This window comes from Ranitomeya variabilis, chromosome 2 (genome assembly GCF_051348905.1).
Source record: "Ranitomeya variabilis isolate aRanVar5 chromosome 2, aRanVar5.hap1, whole genome shotgun sequence".
NCBI classification, from domain to species: domain Eukaryota; kingdom Metazoa; phylum Chordata; class Amphibia; order Anura; family Dendrobatidae; genus Ranitomeya; species Ranitomeya variabilis.
The window spans coordinates 567,558,749-567,582,076 of NC_135233.1; the positions used below are offsets into that span (position 1 = coordinate 567,558,749).

General features: G+C 43.2%; 1 protein-coding gene across 2 annotated transcripts in view; it reads left to right on the plus strand.

Annotated features, from left to right (window-relative positions):
* ZNF423 (zinc finger protein 423) overlaps positions 1-23,328 on the plus strand; it is a 291,743-nt gene that overhangs the window by 45,235 nt on the left and 223,180 nt on the right. The gene's annotated exons all lie outside the window — the stretch shown is intronic.

A 23,328-nucleotide genomic window follows, 5' to 3' on the forward strand; every position in this document is an offset into this window, starting at 1 on the left:
ATTTGTGAAAATATCTTAATGTTGGTGAAAAGTTTGCAATTTTCAAACTTTTAATTTTTATGCCCGTAAACCAGAGAGTTACTCTACTTTTTTGGACTAGAATAATAGAATGTTAGAGTTGGAAGGGACGTCCTGGGCCATCTGGTCCAACCCCCTGCTCAAAGCAGGATTCACTAAATCATCCCAGACCGATGTCTGTCCAGACTCTGTTTGAAGACTTCCATGGAAGGAGAACTCACCACCTCTAGTTCAGCCTGTTCCACTCATTGATCACCCTCACTCAAAAAGTTTTTTTCTAATATCTAATCTGTGTCTCCTCCCATTCAGTTTCATCCCATTGCTTCTTGTCTTTCCTTGTGCAAATGAGAATACAGATGATCCTTCTACAATGTGACAGCCCCTGAGATATTTGTAGACAGCTATTAAGTCTCCTCTCAGTCTTCTTTTTTGCAAGCTAAACATTCCCAAATCCTGCAACCGTTCCTCATAGGACATGGTTTGCAGACCGGTCACCATTCTGGTCGCTCTTCTCTGAACTAGCTCCAGTTTGTTGATGTCTTTTTTAAAATGTGGTGCCCAAAACTGGACACAGTATTCCAGATGAGGTCTGACCAAAGAGGAGTAGAGGGCAATAATGACTTCACATCATCTAGACCAGAGGTGTCAAACTGCATTCCTCGAGGGCCGCCAACAGGTCATGTTTTCAGGATTTCCTTGTATTGCACAGGTGATAATTTAATCACCTGCAGAGAATGATTCCAGCACCTTGTGGAATGCTAAGGAAATCCTGAAAACATGGCCTGTTGGCGGCCCTCGAGGAATGCAGTTTGACACCTCTGATCTAGACTGTATGCTTCTGTTAACACATCCCAGAATTGCATTTTGCCTTTTTTGCTGCTGCATCACACTGTTGACTCATGTTCAGTTTATGATCTATTAGTATACCCAAGTCTTTTTCACATGTGCTGTTGCTTAGCCCTATTCCTCCCATTCTGTATATGCTTTTTCATTTTTATTGCCCATTGACTGTTTGACGCACCAGACAGTAAGACGAACCAAGGTTTTAGAGAAGGAAAATAGAAAACAAATTTAAAGCAAAAAATGTGGTTAAGACGCACTGGTATGGGAGAGAATCTGCTTCTGACACGTTAAAGGAGTAATGTCCCCCAATTTTGTATTAATGCCCCCCATCCTGGACCACTTCCTGGTATATATGTCCCCAATCCTGGTAAATATCTAGCCCATCCTGGTGTATATGTCCTCCATCATGGTGTATATTTCCTTCATCCTGGTATATATGTCCTTAATGCTGGTATATATGTTCTCTATCCTGGGCCCCTTCCTGGTATATATGTTCCCCATCATGGGCCCATCCTGTTATATATGTCCCCATATATGTCCCCAAACAGGGGCCCTTCATGGTATATAGGTCCTTCATCCTGGCATACATGTCCCCTATCATGGGCTCATCCTGGTATATATGCTTTCCGTTATGCCGCACACATAAAAAAATATAAGGGATTCTACTCCCCTTCCCTCCATTCCCATGTGTGCGGCATACTCTTCTGATGCCGGCAACTGACGGGCAGCACATGACGTCACAGCTATGTGCCCCCAGTCACAGGAGCGCTGAAGGCAGGTGCAGGAAGCCATCAGTGATAGTAAAAATCTTCACCATAATTTACTATCACTGACCTTGGTACCGAGAGGTGGCCTTAATGGGTGGGGGGAGCAGTGACTATGCAGTCTTTTTAATAGTGGACACGTGTGATTGCCCCAGCCACTGGCTTCCTGCAGCCTCACCTACCCCACCCCACCACAGCGAGCCAGGTATATTCGCACCCCATTTTCGGCCCAATTGTTTTGGGAAAAAGGTGCGTCTTATAATCTGAAAAATGCGGTATATCACACAAAATAGTTAAGAAATAACATTTTTCACATGTCTACTTTGCATCAGCACAATTTTTGAAACATTTTTTTTGTTAGGAAGTTAGAGGGGTAAAAAGCTGAACAGCAATTTCTTAATTTTACCACAAAATTTAGAAAACCAATTTTTTTAGGGACCACATCACATTTGAAGTGACTTTGAGGGACATATGGGACAGAAAATACCCAAACCTGACACCATTTTAAAAACCGCACCCCTTGAAGTGCCCAAAACCACATTCAATACGTTTATTAACCCTTCCAGTGCTTAACAGGAATTAAAGCAACGTGAAAGGAAAAAAAATGGAAATTTTCCCGCAAAAATGTTGGTTTTGCCCCAAATGTTTCATTTTCACAAGAGTAGCAGGATAAAATTGACAATATAATTTGTTTTGCAATTTCTTCTGACTATGCTGATGCCCCATATGTGGGGGAAGACTCCTGTTTGTACGCATAGCAGGGCTCATGAGGGAAGGATCGCTATTTGACTTTTGGAGCTCAAAATTGGCAGGAATCATTAGCAGACGCCATGTCGTGTTTGGAGAGCCCCTGATGTGCCTAAACAGTGGAGAACCCCCACAAGTGACCTCATTTTCGAAACTACATTCCCCAATAACTCATTTAGAGGTATGGTGAGCACCTTGAACCCACGGGTGCTTCACAGAAGTTTATAACGTTGAGCCTGGAAAAAAAAAATCACATTTGTCCCACAAAAATGTTTTTAGCCCCATTTTTTTATTTTCACAAGGGCAACAAGGGAAAATGCACCATAATATTTTTTGTGCAATTTATCCTGAGTATGCCGATACCCAATATGTAGAGAAAAACTACTGTTTTGGCGCACAGCTGGGCTCAAAGGATGGAGTGACGTTTTAATACTCAGATTTGGATGGAATGTTCTGCGGGTGTCATGTCGCATTTGCCGAGTCCCTGATGTACCTAAACAGTGGAACCCCCCCACAAGTGGCCCAATTGCCAATGTTGGCCCCAAATTTTTCATTTTCACAAGGGTAAGCAGTAAAATTAAGCCGTTACCCCATTTGTGGTGGAAAACGACTGTTTTTGGGGCACAGCAGGGCTCTGAAGTGAAGGAACTTCAACTGAATTCTTGAGATCCATTTTTGCTGGAATAGATTTCGGATGCCATGTCGCGTTTGAAGAGCCCCTGACATGCCAAAACAGCAGAGCATTTTCAACCTTCAGGTGATTCACAGAATTGTACATCATCAGGCTGAGTACCGGTAAATAGAAAAAATAGCAATTTTTCCACTAAAATGTTACTTTGACCCCAAGTTTTTAATTTTCAAAAGGGATGAAAGGTGAAAATGAATGGTACAAATTGTTACGCAATTTCTCTTGAGTATGCCAATACCCCATATGTGGTCAAAAGCTACTTTTGAGGCACAGTGCAAATATTAGAAGGGAATAGGTGCCATATTGGAGTTCAGATTTTGCTGAAATGGTTTGAGGGTGCCATGTCACATTGGCAGAGCCCCTGAGGTGCCGGAACAGCAGAACCCCTCCATAAGTGACCCCATTTTACAAACTACACGTGTTGACACCACATGCGCCTCACCAAAGTTTATACCATTGAGCGGTGAAGAAAGAATAACTACATTTTCACCACTAAAATGTTGTTTTAAATCCAAAGTTTTTAATTTTTATAAGGGCTAATAGAAAAAATGGACCTCACAGTTTGTTGTGCAATTTATCCTGAGTGCGCCAATAGCCTGCATGTTTTCAGTAACTACTTTTGAGGCTCAGTGCAAAGCTCAGAGGTGAGGCACCATATTATAGTTTAGGTTCTGTTATGGTTTGCAGGTGCCATGACCCACTGGGAAGAGCCCCTGAGGTGCCAGAACAGCTGAACCCCCCATAAGTGACCCCATTTTACCAACTACCCCTCTTGAATTAATCTGAGGTTGCAGTCATGATATTGACACCACAGGTGTGTCGTAGAATTTATACCATTGGGAAATGAAGAAAAAATAGTTTTACTAAAAAAATTTAGTTTTAGCCCCAAATTTTACATTTTCACAGAGGGAAATGGCTAATAATAGCACCAAAAATTGTCACACAATTTCTGCTGAATATGGCAATACCTCATATGTGTCTGTAAAGTACTGCTTAGCCATACGGCAAGACTCGGGAGGGAAGTAGCGCTATTTGCCCATTACGTTGTAGTGCCCAGTACATTGCAGTGTCCGGTACATTGTAGTGCCCATAAATTATGCCCAACTTGTGCTTCTGGAGACATGCACCCATAAATTAAACTGGTTCTCATCGCTACAGAAATGCCAAACATGCAGACGTTAATAGTGATGACCGATGAGCGAATGTATTCAGATAAGGTGTTATCCGAGCATGCTCTTGTGGTAATGGAGTGACTTCGGTGCGTTTGAAAAATATGTTTGAGTCCCCACGGCTGCATGTCTCTTGGCTGTTCGACAGCTGCAACACAGGCAATGATTGCCTGTTTGTTAGGCAATCCCTGCATGTGTTGCGGCCGTTGCCACGAAACATTCAGCCACGTGGTCTCGAACATATTTTTCAAGCACACCGAAGACACTCCATTACCACAAGAGCGTGCTCGGATAACACCTTATCTGAGCACTTTCACTCATCACTACATGCTAAATGTGGATTAGACACGCTGGAGCTCAGAAAAGAGGGGGTCATTTGAATTTAGGAGGGCAGAAATTGCTGGACTTCTTTTGTGGGTCAAGGAGCCATAGCACTTTTCCAGAACCTTTGTGCTACCAGTATCGTGGAAGCCCCCTTTATTTCCATTGACAGATGACAGACCTGAGTGGGGACTAGCTTTTTTTTGTGTATTGAGTTGAAGCTTTTATTGGGAACATTTTACATAAAGTTTTGGATCACATTTATCCTGTGCGCTACGCTGAGCACTTATATCGGGGTTTCCATCTAAGTCTCCAAATTAAGTGATTCAGATGATACCTCCGAGGAATCCACTTACTATGAGGCAGGAGAGTTACTCTGGACTCATGTCTGACCTTTGTCCAGCTTTGTCATTATTTTTAGAAGTGTGGCGGACCGCGCTTTTATGCAATCCTAAAAAGACGGACACCGCCGGATCACAGGTCAGACAGGCTCCACAGTGCCTCCATCTGCCTCATTATAGGGAATTTTCCACTGGAGGTTCTGTCTGAATGAGATGTACACAGAAACCTCGGCGCTAGCGCTCAATGCAGAGGGCCGGATAAATGTGCGACAAGCCTTACTGCAATCTTCGGGAGGCAGAATGAAAAAATCAACAGCAGGTGAAGAATTAACAGCAGTTATTATTTTTTTTTTTCACCATTCCTCGTGCACTATAAGTGATTAGATGACTTTATTCTTTGGGTCGGTGAGATTATAGAGATACCACATTTATATTTATTGTTTGTTTGGCTGTCGTCACGCACTAAAAGCTGATTTTTTTTTTTTGGCAAAAATAAAGTTTTTGCATCTCCATATTTTGATAGCTATAATTTTTCTATATTCTGGCTGATAGTCATGTGACAGCTTATGTTTTGTGGGACTAGTTGACATTTTTTTTATTAGTACCATTTGGGAGGCAGAATGAACAATAAACTGCATTTCAGGGATTGTTTTATTTTATGTTTTTCATTATATGTAATTGTGATAAGGCAGCTTTATTCTTTGGGTCAGTACTATTACAGCGATACCACATTTACCGTATATACGTTTTTAAAAATATTTTGCCTCTTTTACGCAATACAAATAGTTTTATAGAAAAAGGAATTTTTTTTTTGCATAGCTTTATTCTGTTTGCTATAACTTTTTTTTTTTTTTATTTCTGCGCTGATGGAACTTTATGGTAACTTGTTTTTGCGGGACAAAATTAAGTTTTCAGCTATGCCATATTGACTTTTTGTTTGCAGTTTAATCCACTTTTTTTGGCGATATGATGAAAAAGCATAGATTTTTTTTTTTTGCCACTTTTTTATTTATTTTTTTCTGTTATGATTATTATTGTTATTTATTTTTGGAGCCCCATTGATTGCCTGGTGCTTTACATGAGAAGTGGTTGCATGCAAAATACAAATATAAATTACAGTGAACAAACTATCAATGACAGACTGATGCAGAGAGTTCACTGATGGGGTTAAATATTGTGACGGCTTTATAAGTCTGGTTGTTACGAACGTGTTGATGTCAAATTTGTGTATTTTTTGTTTATTTTAATATTTGTATTTATATTTTTACACTAGATTTTGTGTGGTGATGTGGTGGGGGGCGGGATTATGTGTGGTGATGTGGGGGGGCGGGATTAGGTGTGGTAATGTGGTGGGGGGCGGGATTATCTGTGGTAATGTGGTGGGGGCGGGATTATGTGTGGTAATGGGGTGGGATTATGTGTGGTAATGTGGTGGGGGGCGGGATTATGTGTGGTAATGTGGTGGGGGGCGGGATCATCTGTGGTAATGTGGTGGGGGGTGGGATTATGTGTGGTAATGTGGGTGGGCAGGATTGTGTGGTAATGTGGTGGGGGGCGGGATTATGTGTGGTAATGTTGGGGGGGATTATGTGTGGTAATTTGGTGGGGGGGCGGGATTATGTGTGGTAATGTGGTGGGGGGCGGGTTTATGTGTAGTAATGTGGTGAGGGGCGGGATTATGTGTGGTAATGTGGTGGGGGGTGGGATTATCTGTAGTTATGTGGTGGGGGGGCGGGATTATGTGTGGTAATGTGGTGGGGGGCGGGATTATCTGTAGTTATGTGGTGGGGGGCGGGATTATGTGTGGTAATGTGGGGGGTGGGATTATGTGTGGTAATGTGGTGGGGGGCGGGATTATGTGTGGTGATGTGGTGGGGGGCGGGATTATGGGTGGTAATGTGGTGGGGGGTGGGATTATCTGTGGTAATGGGGCGGGATTATGTGTAGTAATGTGGTGGGGTGGCGGGATTATGTGCGGTAATGTGGGGTGGCGGGATTATGTGTGGTAATGGGGTGGGGGGCGGGATTATGTGTGGTAATGGGGTGGGGGGCGGGATTATGTGTTTTGATGTGTTGAGGGGCGGGATTGTGTGGTGATGTGTTGGGGCGGGATTATGTGTGGTGATGTGGGGGGCGGGATTTGTGGGGGGCGGGATTGTGTGTGGTGATGTGGAGCTACTGTGCAGGGGGCAGGATTAGCGAGTAATCACGATGCCTCTTATATATATAGATTTTTTTTTTTTTATTTAGTTCTTCTATGGCACTTTTATTTTTATTACACTACTCACTGTTATAATGAATTGCATTGCATAGAGACTTACGAAACATGGAAGCAGTTCTGAAGGTAAAACAGTAACTTTACTACATAGATATTTCTTTAATGTAAGTTTTAAATTTTTTCCCCAGTATTTATACACTTGTCGGTTAAAGTGTCTGATCCAAATCAAGAAGCCTGCAGTCACTCTGTGTGACTTCAGACTTATGGATTTTCCCAATGCACGCACTGTGCTCTTCAAGGATTCGCCAGTTTCTAACCCAGGACCAGAGGGTAGGTATGTGTTATGCATACTTCCGGCCAGGACCTGTCTAGTGGGCGTGGACTAATTCCATACAATCGGATGCCCGGTGGGCGTGGCCGACTAGAGGGCTTGGCTTTTCTCTATATAAGTGTATGGAAACTAGGCCGTGCCCACTGACCGGGGTATGTATAACTTATACATACCCTCCGGTCCTGGGTCAGAAACCGGTCAGAGTGACTGCAGACTTATCAATTTGGACCGGTCAACCCCTTTAAAAAGCTTACAGGTAGTGGAAAGCAGACCTAATGGCATATAGCATGAATGTACAGTACTCTTTGCGTAATTCTTATAGTGAAAATCTTTCATTAGATGATAATCTGACACACAGTTCACCAAACTACGTGATGCTAATCTATCGGGACCTATAAGGTTCTGATGCCAAATTAAAGGGAATCTGTCACTAGGTTTTTGCCACCTAATGTGAGAGCTTCATAATGTGGAGACAGAGACCCTGATTTCAGAGATATGTCACTCACTGGAGATATGTCACTCACTGGGCTGCTTGCTGTAGTTTTGATAAAATCACGGGTTTATCAGCAGGAGTTTATCACTAGAGCACTCGATGACCTTGTTGTCCTGCATATTTATCTCCGTATAACCCCGCCCCCACCACTGATTGGAAGCTTTCAGCATATGCAGTGTTCACAGCTGCCAATCAGTGGTGTGGGCGGGGTTATACAGAGAGCAGCATTTAGTGATCTGCTACATCTGCAGCAGATAAAACCGTGATTGTATCAAAGCTGCAGCAAGCAGTCCAGTAGGTGATATATCGCTGGAATCAGGATATCTGCTCCTACATCATGCTGCTCTCAGATGAGGTAGCAAGAACCTCGTGACAGATTCCCTTTAAAGGAATTTTCTGTAGCTTTGATTTATTTTACGTCTGTTTATGCTACAAAGTGGCGAGGTGAGGTTATTTTTTTTAATTAATCTTCACACGTAATTGAATTTTGTATTTATAGGGTTAAGATAAAAAAAAATGGGATTTCTTTGTTTTTTTCATATATGACAAGTTTCATCACAGATCTCGGTCAGTAAGGATTAATCATTTGTTTAGCTGTGATAATAGGCGACAACTGTTGTGATGCTTTTTCTTCTGTTTCTCGACCATTTTGCCACATAAATATTTGCTTTCCAGTGCCTGTCTGATAGGCGGTCCCCTCTGTGCCGGAGCTAACTGAGCGTGTAAACTGTGCGTTTACTCTCTCTTGCGTGACTCTCGGTTTCATGTGACTAAGATGAGCTGTTCCCTTTTTGTAGCTGGGACTTGGAATCTTTTTAATGTGGATTTAGAGTAATATATACTGTTAAAATGCCTACAAAACAATATACTGAGGCCACGTCCCATATTTCATCCTAATTTTTGCCCATGCATGCTTCGATGCCCAGTATACCCTTACAAAGGTGACTGTTCTTGCACCATGTATGTGGAAAAAGCGCACAACCTGTTTTTTTCACGGAGACGAGATGTGAATGACAGGTATTTCGTACATGCATCACCCATGAACATGTAGAAAAGCTCTTAGATCAGATTATATGAGACTATAATGAGACATAAGACGCGTGACAGCCCCCACCCTCCACGCTGTGCCCCTGCCTTCCCTAAGGGGGATGAAATTTTATCAGAGAAAGTCTTATTTCCGGCAGTCGACAGAAATAATGTTCGTGGAAGCAGATCATTCTCTCATGGAAAACGAGCTTACCTGCCTTGAAACTAATTATGCCTGGGAAGCCTTTTTAATTAGATAATGGCAATAATGAAACAGCGATTAGATTTCCCTGTGAAGTGTTGGAGAAAAATTTGAGTTTTAGCCAGTGTCCCGGCAAATGGGAAAACCTTGGAGCGTTTTAATAACAAATCCGCTCTACTGTTAATGTAAGACGTGAAGTCAGAGCTTCAGATCATTCTTAGGTGTACGCAGATACTGCGCTAAGGGCCTCGTGCTTCTGCCATCATGCCTACAGTGTCAGCGTGGTGGTAGCAGGAGAAGATGACAACATTACAGAAAGCTGGAGGCTACCCTTCACGGTATCACCAGCGGCATACTTCCCTGGCTTCAGGCCTGATGTCTTATTTCAGGTCTTGACTTTGATCTGTTCTCTCTTCCAGACGTTTAGTCCATTACAAAATCCAGGTATAACAAGCTGAAACAAAACAAAAGTGTGCCAGGACTTCAATAAATCTTTATTATAAAAAAATAAATTTTATTAAAAAGCATCTGTAAATGTCCAGCAAAACAGACACAAAGAACAAATTCGTAGGGGAGCCAATGACTGGATCCCCAATAGTGAAAGGCACCAATAAGTAAGACAGAGAGTATACCATGAAATCGTATAACCGCCTGATGAAGCAATGGTGAAACGCGTGTCTGGTGTTTGGTGGGTGAGCCTCTGTTGACTGCATGCACTCTTTGTATGGTATAATGTTTGGTGAATTACTTCATTTGACACCTCAATCACTGTGTGAGTATATATGTGAGATTACCCATGTATCACCTACTTGTATTAGTGCATATTTCTATAGGTTCTCTTTCTCTGTCTTACTTTATGTAAATAATTGGTGCCTTTTACTATTGCGGGTCCCCTCATTGTCCGAGTTGCTAATTATTTACCGTACTTATGTTTATTAATGTTTAATAAAATCTTTTTAAAAAAATAAAGATTTTTTGTAGTACTGGCGCACATTTGCGCTGGAAAATAAAATAAAGGGGACATAGGCAGCAGAAAATTGTTAAAGGGGTATTCCCATCTCCAAGAGTCTATTCCAATATGTATTCGATGTAATAATAATATTAGCACAGATTAGAAATACAGTATAGTTCTTCTGATTCGCTATGTCGCTGATCCCATGTGCAAGGCATTGCAGTAGCTTAGGTAGCCACGGTTTTGATCACTCACAGCTAACTGTCACTGTTCTGAATGAGTGGTTGTAACCATGGATACCTAAGATACTATAATGCCCTGCACATGGGGTAAGCGACATAGCTAATCAGAAGAACTTTATAACATTAATAATAGGAGATATTTCCTAATATTATTATTATTACACCTACTACTGGCATAGGATCTTTGACATGGCAATACCTATATATATATATATACACACACTGCTCAAAAAAATAAAGGGAACACTTAAACAACAGAATATAACTCCAAGTAAATCAAACTTCTGTGAAATCAAACTGTCCACTTAGGAAGCAACACTGATTGACAATCAATTTCACATGCTATTGTGCAAATGGAATAGACAACAGATGGGAATTATTGGCAATTATCAAGACACACTCAATAAAGGAGTGATTCTGCAGGTGGGGACCACAGACCACATCTCAGAACCAATGCTTTCTGGCTGATGTTATGGTCACTTTTGAATGTTGGTTGTGCTTTCACACTCGTGGTAGCATGAGACGGACTCTACAATCCACACAAGTGGCTCAAGTAGTGCAGCTCATCCAAGATGGCACATCAATGTGAGCTGTGGCAAGAAGGTTTGCTGTGTCTGTCAGCGTAGTGTCCAGAGGCTGGAGGCGCTACCAGGAGACAGGCCAGTACACCAGGAGACATGGAGGGGGCCGTAGGAGGGCAACAACTCAGCAGCAGGACCGCTACCTCAGCCTTTGTGCAAGGAGGAACACTGCCAGAGCCCTGCAAAATGACCTCCAGCAGGCCACAAATGTGCATGCGTCTGCACAAACAGTTGGAAACCGACTCCATGAGGATGGTCTGAGTTCCCGACGTCCACAGATGAGGGTTGTGCTCACAGCCCAACACCGTGTAGGATGCTTGGCATTTGCCACAGAACACCAGGATTGGCAAATTCACCACTGGCGCCCTGTGCTCTTCACAGATGAAAGCAGGTTCACACTGAGCACATGTGACAGACGTGACAGAGTCTGGAGATGCCGTGGAGAGCGATCGGCTGCCTGCAACATCCTTCAGCATGACGTGTTTGGCAGTGGGTCAGTATTGGTGTGGGGTGAGATTTCTTTGGAGGGACGCACAGCCCTCCATGTGCTCGCCAGAGGAAGCCTGACTGCCATTAGGTACCGAGATGAGATCCTCAGACCCCTTGTGAGACCATATGCTGGTGCGGTTGGCCCTGGGTTCCTGCTAATGCAGGACAATGCCAGACCTCATGTGGCTGGAGTGTCATCAGTTCCTGCAAGATAAAGGCATTGAAGCTATGGACTGGCCCACCTGTTCCCCAGGCCTAAATCCGATTGAGCACATCTGGGACATCATGTCTCGCTCCATCCACCAACGTCACGTTGCACCACAGACTGTCCAGGAGTTGGCGGATGCTTTAGTCCAGGTCTGGGAGGAGATCCCTCAGGAGGCCATCCGCCGCCTCATCAGAAGCATGCCCAGGTGTTGTACAGCAGGGAGGTCATACAGGCACGTGGAGGCCACACACACTACTGAGCATCATTTCCTTATCATGAGGCATTTCCACTGAAGTTGGATCAGCCTGTAATTTGATATTCCACTTTGATTTTGAGCATCATTCCAAGTCCAGACCTCCATGGGATATTCATTTTGATTTACATTTATAGTTGTTATGTTTTATTGTTCTGAACACATTCCACTATGCAATGAATAAAAACTTGCAACTGAAATATTTCATTCAGAGATATCCCTTTATTTTTTTGAGCAGTGTATATATATATATATTACTGTCATTCGGGTCCTAAGAAAACCTTGTTACATATTTAAGACCCGTCATTTGATGATTTTTCCAGAATTGCTTGTGTGTAGGAAATATAAAGCATAGCATATATAGAGCACCATTTATTCCAACTTACGGACTGCTCGTCCTCCAAATGACAATGGATTCACTCAGAAAAGATGACACGGGATTTTTATATGAGATTAATTTCTAGATTTCAAAATCCAAGCTTTTTCTTTTTTTACAGTCATGTGTCCGCAAGGGACAATCAAAGCTGATGGCGTCCAGGGCTATTTAAGCACTGGTGTAAGAAGTGCCGCCATCACATGTTTAATGCCCCCTTTGGTGTGAGTGGTGTATGACTCTTGACATCCAGCCTCGTTTTGCAGCAGTGTCCTTGCTCACATTGGGTGGCCAAGGATATAGAGAACGTAATGACTGTTGGCGTGGCTAATGACATTGAGGTGTTGAGTGGTAAAATGTGAATGTGTTTATATTGTGTAGCAGGGAATGTGGCGGAGTGCTGTCTCAGAGCTAATTCATCATGCACCGTCACCTCCATCCAGAAAGAACAGAAGCAGAATCAGGCCCGGCCTTGGAACAGGAGCCACAGGAGTGTCCAGTAGGTGCCTGCGAAATGTGGAGGAGAAGTGGGGGATGCTGGCCGCCTCTGTGGAAACTGAACTGCTGGGAGCCAAAGGCAACATTGAGAAGACTGTGAACAGGCTCGGCTGAGCACAAGCAGCCAGATGCAATTGCGGGCAGGGGATGTGTGTGCCAGCCAGAGATGACTTTCATCTCCTGTGTTTTTGCCACGCTACCATCCGAAGTAGATTTCTATTTTTTCTTCTTTTAACAAATCTCTTTCTATCGGAAAGTACCGTAGCTGTCTTTTATTTATTTTCCGTAACATAGAAATGATTGTAACTCCTCACAAAGAACCTTCATTATAACAATGGAGTGCAGACAACCTAGTCTCAAGTCCAAAGAAAAATACACCACAGGGCGTTGACTTCAACATATGTGCCAAATGCGGAGATTCTGGATTTTTTTTTTTGCCTATCCATATGTAAAATTTCTTTATAGTCCTTGTAGGCTGCTCACACGTGTTAGACGAGTTTGCAACATCCGCCTAAATGCAGCCTGTGTCCGAGCAAAAGACCTAGTGACTGTTTTGCATTGGCCGATGGTATGGAAGATCCTGAATGTGAATTTTCCAAATGACGTTAATGAGCGAGTGCACAGTCTGAATGCTACCCGAGTGTAAATTCATGAAAATCAGGCCCTAGTGTCACGGAGTGACTGACCCAGTGTGACACAACCCAACAGTTGGTCGGTCACCAAACGGCACAACAACACAATGCCATGGAATAGGGGAGAGGAAGGCCCTGACACTAGGGAATCAGGGACGGTCACCTCCGGAGCTCTGACCTGAGTCTGTCCCTGATCTCACCTAACACCCTATGTAGGTCCTTTCCCCTGCCGACGTCAGGATACCTCATCCCTAAATGTCACCTATAACTGCCCTAGCTAGTGCACTGGCGGGTGACGGGCACTAGCCACACTACTGCAGGTAAGAAACACAGGGAAGGGACAGACACCGAAGGGACAAGGGAACAAAAATACAACACTTAGCTTTCTGCTGCAAAGCACCGCATAGCAGGATAAAGGCACCAGATCAACGTATTTAGCTGAAGCACCACTGCTCCCAGAGAGCTCCTTGCTCCAGCTTGGTCACTGCAGATTGCTCTAACACCAACAGTCAGCTGATGCATCAGGTGACCTCTTGAAGGAAGGTAGGAGTGGTCACCACCCACAACAACTGACCCAGCAGCAATGCAATTATACCAGCAGGCCAGTGGGGAGAAACTGACATTAACTCCCGATGGCCTGAAAGGAAAAAGTTTTAAGTTAAAGAAACCAGATTTGCCACAAATCCAAAAATGGATCGTGACACCTAGTTAGTACTATTGCCCTGCAGAACTGGGACCATCTGAGATCAGGAGCAAAAGCATAAGGTGTGGATGTTACACTTGTGTTAGCATGGGTTTTCGGAGTTTGCATGGTTAACTGGAGACGTGGGGAGCTTTTTCTGCAATTCAGCAACTCAGTGCCAGGGCGGCCATATACGTAGTATGGGTGCAGGCACTCTCTAATCTTCGGCTTTTTTCTGAAGTTGCTACTCTTCCAGATGTATCAGATCAGAGTGTGCCTACACCTTTACTAAGTGCACGCTCACCTTGAGCCTGTGAGCGTGCCGCTGGGCTCCTCCAGATTCAGTACGTGTGCAGGAACAGATATCTGAGTTTTGGTAGCGCTAGCTGTGAGAAAACCAGTGTTGGATCAGAAGGTGTTACGGAGCACCAAGACATTGCCCACTTCGAGGGTGCAACAAAGCACTCTCATTTGCAAATGGTTTAAAAGCGAATTTATCTGCATCTACGTCACTAAAATGTATATTACTGGTATGATTGTCATAGAGTTCCATATATAAATGTTTTTAAGTAGGTGAATTTTCATTTTGGGGTGACTCCCTTTATACTTTACTCATGTTGTCTTTTTGCCAGCTTTTCAATGTTTACTCTGGGGGAAAAAAAAGCACATGGCATCCATCACTCATGCCGAATGGCATCAACAAATACGCCATGAGTAGAGTTGAGCAAAAAGATTAACAAGACCCTATACATGGCTGCCTGATCAGAGCCCTACAGAGTAGTAAAGTATAATGTTTTGGTCGGCAAGGAACTTCATTAGAGTACACATTGGTAAATTGTGAGTGGCAAAGAAGATGTCTGTTGATATGGCCTCGAGTGTCCTTAGTGAATTCAGCGCCGATATGGCAGTGTGAACGCAGCGTCCACCGCTTGTTCATGTACACGCTCTATAATCCATAAAGTACCGTCATGGCCGCTGGATCAGGGTCTTTCTAAGCTTTTTGTTCAACTCTAGTGATGAGATATTCGTGAGCATATACATACACGGTGTGCCAGCGCACTCTGACTAATGAACAGATGAACTCCAATATTGCTGCAATCGGTAAAGACGTAAGGTACTTGAGTAGCGTTTTTTGATCAAAAACCATCCAACCACGTCAAGGTGATCTTTTAATATGGATGGTACCTAGCTACTAAATGTTTTACTTATCTGTGCAAAGCCAGCCTCATGTTAACGGGGAGTGAAAAGGAAACCAGTCATCGTTCGCAATAAAAACATTATGGGAGAAAGATGGATGAGTAAGGGTGCCGAGCCCTGGAGGGGCCACACATCCCGATATGTGCTACATGAAAAATGAAAAATTAGGGCCTGCAAACCACTAGTATTATTCATGAGCTTATGTCTGGAGCTTTCCCGGTGTACATCCTGAATGGAAACCGTATATGTGATGTGACTGGGCTCTTATTTGTATGGGTGGCTTATACAGCAAAATTTCCCCTATTTTGCCAAGAGAACTTTTACGAGTTACCTGTTGTATTTGCTTCAAACCTGTAGTAAAGTTTAGTTTTTCATTACGCCACTGTAATAACGGAGAGCAGCCAACTGTACACCTAAATGGCGGTAGTAATCTTAAGTGCTAATTATTGGGAATCCTAAAATTATCCACTTCATTGGACCTATGCATGCCATTGTGATTGGCTTTAAGAAAATTAAAGCCGAGGTTTAATTGGGTACATTATGAAATGGCATTTAATGCGCTGCTTTCTGACTGGGTAATGCTGTTATGCCGGTGGGAGCCCACAATACATTGTGTGATTTCTGATGAGCACAGGCCACTACCAGGTGTTTTAATAGGATGGGATTTGAGAGTATTTTAATGTACAGATGGAGCATTGGAGTGACTAGAGAGGTTATGGTCAGTGGTCTCGGTGTCACTATGACTGTATTAGAAGTAGGGGATTTTCACAGTAGGGCTCCATCATGCTGGGATACAATCACTTATGTCTACCAAGCAAATGGCCCTTGTCTGCCTCCAAAAAAGTAAAGTAATTGCAGAAATACAAAGGTTTTTTCATTGCAACAATGAGCAATTTGGATTTTATGATCAGCATTCATTACGGCCGTGACTGAATCTAGAATAAATAATGCAAAAACTAAATTATGATTCTTATTATTTTTATTTTATCTTGATTGAAAAGTTTTGCACCTGCATTCTTGAAGTTATCTGGGCGTCCTCAGTACAACCTGCGAGTCTACATTAGAGATTCGAGGGGTTAAGTCTGAGGGTGGTCCTGATTCTTACTATTGATTATATATTATTTACTTGCTAGTCTTCGTGGCACAATAGCAGGGCCGGACTGGCCATTTGGCAATTCTGGCAAATGCCAGAAGGGCCAGTCTGGTTGTGGGCTGCCTTGTATGCTACGTTGTTAACAGAATCATTGTTCTCAAGACACCCATACTGTTAAAAGTTGTGACGGAGCACAAAGCCGGTCACTCCGTCAATTACCCCAGCATGCCGTGGGTATAATCTGAAATTTTGGTCTTGTAGTAAATCTTCCTTTCCTCCATCCAGGGTAATATTAGTAATACTGTATATCCCATCTGGTTATTGGGGACGGGGACACCGTGGGCCTTTGTGATTTCAAATGCCAGGGCTGAATTTCATTCCCAGTCCGTACCTACACAATAGTCTGCACTTACCCCCCTCCCCCACTTTTTTTTAAATGTGAACCTTGTTTTTTTGTATTGACGCTAAACTTGTTCTAAAGTTTTACAAGTTGCACAGTTTTAGTGAATCTCACAACTGTATCAGGTAGGAGCATTCAAATTAAACACGATATAAACATTAGTGCAAATGGGAGTCTCCAAAAAGATGGGATAGGGCACATTTGAACAGCCATATAACGGGAAGACTATCGTATCGCAGTACTCGGACTGGCTGGCGGCTCTCCTCGCCTAGCGTGACAGCCTGTATTTTTATGCAGCGATCACACTCGGGTCATGAGAGCCGCCAGCCAGTCCGAGCATTGTAAGGCAATCATTGTGTTATATAAATATATATATATATATTACAGTATAATTTTTATTATCACAATCTATGTTAAAAAGAAAATGTATTGTAATTTTACAATTGCCACTGAGGCCTTTTAGAGTCGTACTTCCTGTTGTTTCGGGAAACAACACATGTACATTATTTGTACCACAAACCCTGAACCTATGTTCAGAAGTATCTAATGAGCGTGCGCAAGGATCATTTTGAAGGGAGGAGATGCAGGGTCAGTATGCCATCTACTATTTTGATTGGTCAGTCCTGTATTATTAGCCGTGTATAAATGTGTTATCTGTTATTGTAATAATGCCTCTGATGACAATGAGCCTGCTGAAAACTCTTCAGGCGTCTTAAAAAAAATACATTACAACTTTTTTTTTTTTTTTTTAATAGAGGTTGCATTATGGAAAAAATTGTTCTGATTTAAAAATAAATAAATAAAAAATACATGTAATACAAAAAATTGTGAATTGAATAAAAGGTAATTTTCTGATATCTTCAATTTAATTAATGCATTCATGTTTTATAGATGGGTGTTGGATTTAAGCTCCTAAAAGCTAGCGCCAAAAGAAATTCCACCTTTCCATGCCAATGTGTTACCACCGCATCACCATAACTCCAGCTGGATCGTAACTGGCGTATTGTCATAATTCCAAGTGAAGATATAATTTCTAGATGTTCCTTTTAGCAAGACTGTGATATTAAGACCACCTCAATACAGTTCTTTTTAATCATTTCTAGTAATGTAGAATCCTAGAGGGTTTATATCCTCCTAATGTTGCAATTAATCAAAATTTCGGGCCACTGCATACCGGAGAACAGAGCTTTGACCAGTCACTATTTTTGTGTACGTTGTTGCCAGCGTCCGGCGCACTTCTCCGTATTACCGGCTAATGCCTTTTTAATGTGACTTTTATTGTAATGTGCTTTATCTTAATTGTCTTTTGTGTAAAATGCTTAAGCACAAAAGTTAGGAGTTTGGGGTCAGAGATAAAAAAAAATAAAATAAAAAAAACTGTTTTAAAGCACTAATTATTATATCATTGGAGCATACCCAGGGAAGTGCTTATCCAAAAGTGCACATCATCTAAATTAGGGTTAATTAGAGCCTCTCCCAAATAGTGGATGCTTCATCAGCAAGAGGATGGCGAGCAAATAAATCTAATTTCCTTTCTACGAAAATCTTTGCAAGCTTAATTGCTATCACAACAACATTTCTTTTTTTCATTAGAAGCAGAGGGTCATTATTAACGCAGCGTAATGTCTGCTATCGCAAGAAGCCCGCTCCCACCTTTTCACAGGTGCCCCCCGAGACGGCGCGCAGAGCGGACAACGTACATCATACGCTGACGAGCCCAATTAAAACACTTTGATATTTTGTGTTTCGAAAGCTTCTCCCAATGTTTGCACAAAACACCCGCTCCTAATTAGATTAATTAAACTGGTATTATGTTAATGCACAGCGCTTTTTTAACCTTTTATTTGTCGCGCAGATCTAAACGGCGGGCACAAGCACTTTTTTTTTTTTTTTGTCAAAATTGCAATTGGTAAATTTTTGCATTGTTTTATTTGGGTCACATGCATTTTACACAATTTTGTAAAAATGTGCAAGATTAAAAAAAATTGTGTAAAAATGACCTGCGATCATTTTTTAAATGTTTTGTAAAGTCCACGTGCGAAAAGCAGTCGGCAGTTCTTTTTCACAAGAAAGGTGTCCTTAACAAATCCACTCGCTAACTGATAAGTGTCATTGCTTTCACAAACTGTATTTTCATAGGTAAAGCGTAAAAATAAAAAATGTTTCCCGATATATTAATAATGAGTAATCCGGAGGAATTTCGCATGAACATGCAGCCTTAGTGCAGGGAATGGTAGATTTTGACCACCGATGTTTGGAGATTTGTCATGTTCTCAATGGCAAGAGAACATAGCATCAGCATATATAGGAACTAGCTCTTGGAAGATGGGAACTGAGCTGACCATGAACTAAACCTAACACACAACTAGCAGTGGCCGGGTAGCATGCCTACGTTGATTCTAGATGCCCAGCACCAGCCGGAGGACTAAATAATGCTAGCAGAGGGAAATATTAGTCCTAGCTCACCTCTAGAGAAATACCCCGAAAGGAGACAGAGGCCCCCCACATGTATTGGCGGTGAATCAAGATGAAATAACAAACGTAGTATGAAAATAGGTTTAGCAAATTTGAGGTCCACTTACTACATAGCAGAAGACAGAAAGGGCACTTTCATGGTCAGCTGAAAACCCTATCAAAACACCATCCAGAAATTACTTTAAAACTCTGGCATTAACTCATAACACCAGAGTGGCAATTCCTGTTCACAAGAGCTTTCCAGACACAGTAACGAAACTACAGCTGTGAACTGGAACAAAAATGCAAAAACAAACATGGACAAGAGTCCAACTTATCTAGTAGTTGTCTGGGAGCAGGAACAAGCACAGAGAGGCTTCTGATAACATTGTTGACCGGCAAGCAACTAACAGAGCAGCAAGGTTATATAGCGACTCCCACATCTTGATGGGAACAGGTGAACAGAGAAGATGAAAACACCAGATCAATTCCACCAGTAGCCACCGGGGGAGCCCAGAATCCAAATTCACAACAGTACCCCCCCCTCAAGGAGGGGGCACCGAACCCTCACCAGAACCACCAGGGCGATCAGGATGGGCCCTATGAAAGGCACGAACCAGATCAGAGGCATGAACATCAGATGCATTAACCCAAGAATTATCCTCCTGGCCGTATCCCTTCCACTTGACCAGATACTGGAGTCTCCGTCTAGAAACACGAGAGTCTAAGATTTTCTCCACAACGTACTCCAACTCACCCTCAACCAACACCGGAGCAGGAGGCTCAACGGAAGGCACAACCGGTACCTCATACCTGCGCAATAATGACCGATGAAAAACGTTATGAATAGAAAAGGATGCAGGGAGGTCCAAACGGAAGGAAACAGGGTTAAGAATCTCCAATATCTTATACGGGCCGATGAACCGAGGCTTAAACTTAGGAGAAGAGACCCTCATAGGGACAAAACGAGAAGACAACCACACCAAATCCCCAACACAAAGCCGAGGACCAACACGACGGTGGCGGTTGGCAAAAAGCTGAGTCTTCTCCTGGGACAACCTCAAATTGTCCACCACCTGCCCCCAGATCTGATGCAATCTCTCCACCACAGCATCCACTCCAGGACAATCCGAAGATTCCACCTGACCAGAGGAAAATCGAGGATGAAACCCCGAATTACAGAAAAACGGGGACACCAAAGTGGCAGAGCTGGCCCGATTATTGAGAGCGAACTCTGCCAATGGCAAAAAAGCAACCCAATCATCCTGGTCAGCAGACACAAAACACCTCAGATATGTCTCCAGGGTCTGATTAGTCCGCTCGGTCTGGCCATTCGTCTGAGGATGGAAAGCGGACGAAAAAGACAAATCTATGCCCATCCTAGCACAGAATGCCCGCCAAAATCTAGACACGAATTGGGTCCCTCTGTCAGAAATGATATTCTCAGGAATACCATGCAAACGAACAACATTTTGAAAAAACAGAGGAACCAACTCGGAAGAAGAAGGCAACTTGGGCAGAGGAACCAAATGGACCATCTTAGAGAAACGGTCACACACCACCCAGATGACAGACATCTTCTGAGAAACAGGCAGATCCGAAATAAAATCCATCGAGATGTGCGTCCAAGGCCTCTTAGGAATAGGCAAGGGCAACAATAATCCACTAGCCCGAGAGCAACAAGGCTTGGCCCGAGCACAAACGTCACAAGACTGCACAAAGCCTCGCACATCTCGTGACAGGGAAGACCACCAGAAGGACCTTGCCACCAAATCCCTGGTACCAAAAATGCCAGGATGACCTGCCAACGCAGAAGAATGAACCTCAGAGATGACTCTACTGGTCCAATCATCAGGAACAAACAGTTTATCAGGTGGGCAACGATCCGGTCTATCTGCCTGAAACTCCTGCAAGGCCCGCCGCAGGTCTGGAGAAACGGCTGACAATACCACTCCATCCTTAAGGATACCTGTGGGCTCAGAGTTACCAGGCGAGTCAGGCTCAAAACTCCTAGAAAGGGCATCCGCCTTAACATTCTTAGAACCCGGTAGGTATGACACCACAAAATTAAACCGAGAGAAAAATAATGACCAGCGCGCCTGTCTAGGATTCAGGCGCCTGGCGGTCTCAAGATAAATCAAGTTTTTGTGGTCAGTCAATACCACCACCTGATGTCTGGCCCCCTCAAGCCAATGGCGCCACTCCTCAAAAGCCCACTTCATGGCCAAAAGCTCCCGATTCCCAACATCATAATTCCGCTCAGCGGGCGAAAATTTACGGGAAAAGAAGGCACAAGGCCTCATCACGGAGCAGTCAGAACTTTTCTGCGACAACACTGCCCCAGCTCCGATCTCAGAAGCGTCGACCTCAACCTGAAAAGGTAGAGCAACATCAGGCTGACGCAACACAGGGGCAGAGGAAAAACGGCGCTTAAGCTCCCGAAAGGCCTCCACAGCGTCAGGGGACCAATCAGCAACATCAGCACCCTTCTTAGTCAAATCGGTCAATGGCTTAGCAATATCCGAAAAACCAGCAATAAATCGACGATAAAAGTTAGCAAAGCCCAAAAATTTCTGAAGACTCTTAAGAGAAGAGGGCTGCGTCCAATCACAAATAGCTTGAACCTTGACAGGATCCATTTCAATGGAAGAGGGAGAAAAAATATATCCCAAAAAGGAAATCCTCTGTACCCCAAAAACACACTTAGAACCCTTCACACACAAAGAATTAGACCGCAAAACCTGGAAAACCCTCCTGACTTGCTGGACATGAGAGTCCCAGTCATCCGAAAAAATCAGAATATCATCCAGATACACAATCATAAATTTATCCAAATAATCGCGAAAAATATCATGCATAAAGGACTGGAAAACTGACGGAGCATTTGAAAGACCAAAAGGCATCACTAAATACTCAAAGTGGCCCTCGGGCGTATTAAATGCGGTCTTCCACTCATCCCCCTGCCTGATTCGCACCAAATTATACGCCCCACGAAGGTCAATCTTAGAGAACCACTTGGCCCCCTTTATGCGAGCAAACAAATCAGTCAGCAACGGCAATGGGTATTGATATTTTACAGTGATTTTATTCAAAAGCCGATAATCGATACATGGTCTCAAAGAGCCGTCTTTTTTTGACACAAAGAAAAAACCGGCTCCTAAGGGAGATGACGATGGACGAATATGTCCCTTTTCCAAGGACTCCTTTATATATTCTCGCATCGCAGCATGTTCAGGCACAGACAGATTAAATAAACGACCCTTTGGGTATTTACTACCCGGGATTAAATCTATGGCACAATCGCACTCTCGGTGCGGAGGTAATGAACCAAGCTTGGATTCTTCAAAGACGTCACGATAGTCAGACAGGAACTCAGGAATTTCAGAGGGAATAGATGATGAAATGGAAACCACAGGTACATCCCCATGAGCCCCCTTACATCCCCAGCTCAACACAGACATAGCTCTCCAGTCGAGGACTGGGTTGTGAGATTGCAGCCAAGGCAATCCTAGCACCAAATCATCATGTAGATTATACAGCACCAGAAAGCGAATAATCTCCTGGTGATCCGGATTAATACGCATAGTTACTTGTGTCCAGTATTGTGGTTTATTATTAGCCAATGGGGTGGAGTCAATCCCCTTCAGAGGAATAAGAGTCTCCAAAGGCTCTAAATCATACCCACAGCGTTTGGCAAAAGACCAATCCATAAGACTCAAAGCGGCGCCAGAGTCGACATAGGCGTCCGTGGTAATAGATGACAAAGAGCAAATCAGGGTCACAGATAGAATAAACTTAGACGGTAAGGTGCAAATGGAAACAGATTTATCAAGCTTTTTAGTGCGCTTAGAGCATGCTGATATAACATGAGTAGAATCACCACAATAGAAACACAACCCATTTTTCCGTCTAAAATTCTGCCGCTCGCTTCGGGACAGAATTCTATCACACTGCATACTCTCTGGCGACTTCTCAGTGGACACCGCCAGATGGTGCACTGGTTTGCGCTCCCGCAAACGCCTATCGATCTGAATAGCCATTGTCATGGACTCATTCAGACCCGCAGGCACAGGGAACCCCACCATAACATCCTTAATGGCATCAGAGAGACCC